Genomic DNA, 6037 nt, shown 5'->3' with positions numbered 1-6037 from the left:
TCCTATAATACTATGTATATGATATAAAGTCTGTAAATAGGAACAACTTATTTAATCTCCAATCCAAGAAGATGTTACGAGCTAATGCTAATCCTAAATCAACATATCATTTTTACATTAAAATCCTATGATACCCGAATCACTGCTTAAAAAGCTTTAACCTCCAAATAAAATGAAAAATAAACCATTGTTATCATCACCATTATACATTTAAGTTTTTTAGATAGGTAAGTTGAGCCATAAATTGAAGTTACCTATCCTTATTTGAAAGCAGCTTCAGAATCTTATATTATATACGTCTGTTGGGAGTTCTTTTGACCATGTTTTCTCTTGGGGTTAGCACTTATCATGCAAGAGAAGGCACTGACAAGTTAAGAATCCTCTTTAGTTATTAGAATTCTTTCTGCACTTGGGTCTGTAAGTAGAAGCTTAGCCACAATGTATCCAAGAATTGATCATGTTTGGAATAACCGTACTTGTTTCCCGATGAACCTTTCTATTTTCATGTCATAGTATTCAGGCCACTTGTCTTTTGATATGTGTCTTTCCGTAACTTCAACAGCTCTTGCAGTGATTTTTGGTCTTTTCATCTTTATGGCTGCAACAGTAAGCTATAGAAAGTCAATTTTTAAAATCTTAAGTCGCACTGCCTATTATAGACTGATTCAACATTGACAGTTGGATATTTGACTTAGTTTTGGATTTATCTCCTAAAATTTTTGATGTTTTGTTAGTAGTAATAGAATTTGAGTTAGTGGCAGATTGCTCTACCATTTCTTTTTATTTTTTGTTCAGTTGTAAAGCCTATTTAAAAGGCATTTCTGGTTGCTGAATATATCATCCCACTGCATTTAAAATTCCAGCAGCAATTCATACCCATAAAATGTTATGATTAATATTTTTATTTTTCTACTGCATTCATTTCTTGTCTACTATATTTTTCCTTGCTGCCGCAGTAAATTTGCCGCAAGTTTGAGTTTAACAAAGCTCTCTTCTCCAGCAATAGTGGTATCAGAGCAAAGTTTGGTTGTAATTGGGCGTGCATCTCATGGCGACAAATGGCAATGTCCTGAGTATTTCTCAACCATCAATTCCTATCTTTTCATGGTGGAAGCTACGAATTTTGGAGCATTAAAATGAAGACATTATTCAAGTCTTAAGATTTATGGGACTTGGTTGAGAATGGTATAATCTGGATGAAGAAGGTAGGTTAAGAGAAAATAAAAAAAGGGATTCCAAAGCACTATTTTTCATCCAGCAAGCAGTGCATGAATCTATTTTTTCTAAAATTTCAACTGTAAATACAACTAAAGAAGCATGGACGACTTTGCAAACAACATACAAAGGCTCATCGAAGATAATTATGGTAAAACCTCAATTTCTCCGTCGTGACTTTGAGATGTTGTAAATGAAAATTAGAGAATCGGTACAAGAATTTCTTTTACGAGTTGCAACGGTTGTTAATTAAATGAGATCTTACAGGGAAGAGATTTCTGATCAAACCACTATTGCAAAAGTGTTAAGGTGTTTAACTCTAAGTTTTGATCACATTGTTGCAACCATTGAGAAGTCTAAATACTTAGCTACTTACTCATTTGATGAGTTGATGGGTTCTTTATAATCCCATGAGCCAAGATTGAATCAGGTGAATGAAAAGACTGAAGAGAAGGCTTTTTTCAAGTGATGGGGGAGTCTCCCAAATAACAAGATGATTCAAAGAAGGCACAAGTAGAGGATGTGGTAGAGGAGGTTATCGAGGCAGCGGTAATCGAGGTAAAGGCAGAATTGTTGGACAAGATGAACAAAGGGAGATGATTGGAAAAAAAATAAATTACAAAAGTAATATTTAATGTTATCTTGTGGCTTAATGCATAAATAGATTGATCACCTATTTATTGATTTATGATGAATGATTGGATTGAGAGATTGATTGTTCATTAGAATAGCAAGTTAGCACAATAGATTGAATGTGAGAAGAGATATTAAGCATAATCTATATATTTGATGATTGAAAGTTAATGCACTGATTCATACTAATCCATAGAGATATGTGTGTTACAATGAAGTAGGTAAGGTAATTGATCTTTAGAAAGAGATTACTACATGATTGAATGAAATTGGGAAAAAATTCTAGTTGTAGATTGAATTAAGGAAATTCATAGTTGAACTTAGGGTGGATTCTAAGATCTTGACTATTATTATATCTTGATTGTTAATTGAGAAGAGATTACTACATGATTGAATGAAATTGGGACAAAGTTCTAGTTGTAGATTGAATTAAGGAAATTCATAGTTGAACTTAGGGTGGATTCTAAGATCTTGACTATTATTATATCTTGATTGTTAATTGAGAAGAGATTACTATATGATTGAACGAAATTGGGGGAAAGTTCTAGTTGTTGATTGAATTTAGGAAATTCATAGTTGAACTTAGGGTGGATTCTAAGATCTTGACCGTTATTATATCTTGATTGTTAATTAATCTTAATTCATTGTTTTTTTTGTTGTTGTTAAGTTTTAGTTTATACTCATTATCTTAGTCATTGGCCAAATAATATCAATAAGTAGTGATTCTAATAATTGTTATATTAGTCCTCGTGGGACGATATCCAAATTTATTGCTATAGTACGTGTTCGAACTAGTGCACTTGCTAGGTGAGTTCATATAACAACAAATTTTTGGCGCTGTTGCTGGGGACTAATACTAGCAATATTAAAGTTGACTATTTTTTATTAATTTGGTATTTTTACCTTGTTTTTTTTTTGTTTTGCTAGCTATTTACAAGGGGTTCTATAGTGCATGACAAAAAGAAACAAAGAAACATTGATTTTTGATACATAAATCGAGAGGACTCGCCACAGACTGAGAGCACAAGCAAGAAGTAGACTTCTCCCATCTCGTGTCAGAAATTTGTTGAGAAGAGGAACAACAACAATGGTTGACGAACCAGAAGGGCGAAGAGAGCACACAATGATGGATTATTCTATTCTACTCTTACTGGAATTGAACCGAGTGTCACATGGTCAGCTGTAAAAGCTAACAACTTTAAGATTAAGTCAGCCATCATCCAGATGATTCCACAAAGTGTACAATTTTTTGGGTTCCCAGCTGAAGATCCTAATGAGCACATTGCCAATTTTCTAGAAATCTGTGATACTTTCAAGCATAATGGAATGAGTAATGATGCAATCAGATTGAGACTTTTCCCTTTATCATTGAAGGATAGATCTAAGGCTTGGTTGAATTCGTTACCAGCTGGTTCCATCACTACTTAGGAGGATATCACTCCACCTTTTTGAGCCAAGTACTTTCCACCTTCAAAGACAGGTAGGTTGAGGAATGAAATCACCACTTTCGCATAAATAGATGGAGAATTTTTGTATGAGTCTTGTGATCGCTCTAGGGATCTGCTAAAGAGAGTTCCTCACCATGGTCTACCTATGCTGTTTCAAGTACAGACATTCTATAATGGTCTCACAACAAACATCAAGATAATGATTAACATAGCAGCTTGAGGAAAACTGAACAACAAGAAACTTGAGGCTGCCTAGAAGTTGATTGAGAATATGGCAAATAATAGTTACCAATGGGAGAACGAGAGATCTTCATCAAGAAATAATTACAGCTTGCATAGTGTTGACAACTATACAGCTCTATCTGCACAAATGGAGGCCTTAACTAAGAAGATAGACAACATGAATAGGGTGACAGCACAAGCAGTGCAAGTTCAGAATTATGAAGTTCAATAAGGGAATCCTGATTCTAATACTTGTAATGCTGGATGGAGGAATCACCCTAATTTTCCATGGGGCAACCAAAATAATCAGACACAAGCTTCCCCGCTAGCTCTGTCCCCCATTGAATGAAGGCCAAACATAGGGGATATGCTCGCCAAATTCATGATAGCACCGGACACCAGGCTACAAAGTAATGAAGCCTCCATCAAGAGTCTAGAGAACCAAATTGGGCATTTGGCAAAGTTGATTTTTGAGTGTGCTTAAGGAACTTTGCCAACCAACATAGAGACCAACCCAAGAGAGCATGTGAATGCTATAGCATTGAGGAGTGGAAAATAGTTAGTAGAGTTAGAACCAAGGAAGATAACACAAGCATATGAGAGCAACCCAAACAAAGAAGAAAAAAAAAATTAAAAGAAAATTAAGAGAAGGAGCTACCCAATCGAGGAAGAGAACACTCGAACATTGGATATCCAGGGAGATTGAAGCAACAACTACTATGTTTAATATTTTTAAAAAATAGTTTTACTTTTCGTTAAAATATAAACTCATAAATCTTAAATAAAACACAAAAATTTTAACTACTACCATATTGTTATAATTCATTATAATTGTTAATAGCTATAATTATGAGCCAATAAAACATATTTTTAATTAAGTAAAACTCGTACTTTATAAATAAGCAAATTTAAATTCAGTTAAAATTTTCATAAAATCCATAAGAGAAAAAGATATATATGAAAATAAAATATTCCCTCAAGAAGGATGTTTATTTTTTCCTTCATAAGTAAGAAGTCATTTGTGATTGCATCCAATGCTGCTACGCACCTTTGTTTAAAAAAAAACAAATTTAAAAAATTTTAAAGAAAACTCAATAAAGATATATATTAGTATTATCTAAAATAAAAAAAAAGAACGAAATTCATTTACTATATGAATATATAAAGACTGCTAATTAATTTATGATGTCCATTATGTATGAAAGCTTACCCTTCCTCATTCTTTTCATCAGATGCCTTTGATGAATTCTTCACATTTCAGTGCCACTCGACAAGCACCAAGGCTGTGATTAAAATCAACTAATTATTTTTTTAACAAAAATTGTGTAAATCTATTGATTATGTAGTATACATCAATCATAATACAATAAAAATAATCTCCCAATTAGAATACACATAAAAGTGCAGTTTGACTTGAGATTAATTAGGCGATAAACACTAATTACAATACAATACAAGTAACTTTAATTGATGACACACACGAAAGTACAATCTGATTCGAACTTATGATCTCTTGTAAAAGAAGAAATGAATCAACTATTAAACTAATTAATTAATTAATTAATTAAGTATACACATACACCAATCAAATATATATATCATGCTAATAGATATTTGGTTAATTAAATTATTAATTATTTATGTATTAGATTGATATCTACGTACTTTTATCCTTATTATAAGAGTATGAATTCAAATCATACTATACATGGACTTATCATTTTAACTATTAAAATGTATGAATTTTTACTAACAAAATTATACTTGAGAATTTTTATTATTAAATACATATTGTAAGATCAATAATAATACACATAAATACTCCAAATTAAAGAGTTTTGAGCTGTGATGACTAGTATTAATTATATATCTTTAGGAGCTCCTTTAATCTTGAAGCAAAGTTCACAAATTTTAGGAAAATCTGTAACGGCCTCGAAAATTTAGAATGAAATATGTGTATTAAAAATGTCAAATGCGGAAGCGTAATAAAATTTTTGATTAACATCCCTTACACTAAAACTAAAAACGTGCTCAAAATATAAAAGAACAAACTAACTAAAAGAGATATTCGAAAATAAGAACTATAAATATAACTACGGAGTCTTTAGGCGTCCCCTTCGCCGTCTTCCTGCGGAACGGGCTCGGGAACAACGTCTTCCTGATCTGAAATAGTTAAGTAAGGGATGAGCTACACCAGCCCAGTAAAGACATCACACTATCTCACCACCACGGAAATAAAGGTGGGTAGAAAACACAAAAAGACCAATGGAGCATAATTTATAACAAATTCTTTTATCAATAATAAAATCCTTTACTGTCCACTTACCTCGGTTAGATCCATAGAACAACATACGAAAGCAATAACATTATCATCATCATGAAATCATATGAACTGTATAACATAATACTTACCACGCCTTTGCATTTCAATCATTACACAACATATTTTCCTCATTTACCAGCCTACTAGTATCCATGGGGATCCATAGGGGTCCCGCTACCCGTGAACCCTTAACATT

At 32.6% G+C, this 6037-nt stretch overlaps 1 pseudogene; it reads right to left on the bottom strand.

Annotated features, from left to right (window-relative positions):
• Window positions 1-291: 291 nt before the first annotated feature.
• LOC148240186 (neutral/alkaline invertase 3, chloroplastic-like) overlaps window positions 292-6037 on the bottom strand; it is a 73667-nt pseudogene continuing 67921 nt past the window's right edge.

Source organism: Carica papaya, chromosome 9 (genome assembly GCF_054855325.1).
Source record: "Carica papaya isolate Zhongbai chromosome 9, ASM5485532v1, whole genome shotgun sequence".
Taxonomy (NCBI): Eukaryota; Viridiplantae; Streptophyta; class Magnoliopsida; order Brassicales; family Caricaceae; genus Carica; species Carica papaya.
Note: the sequence above shows the minus strand (reverse complement) of the source record. Positions and strands in the feature narration are given on the sequence as shown.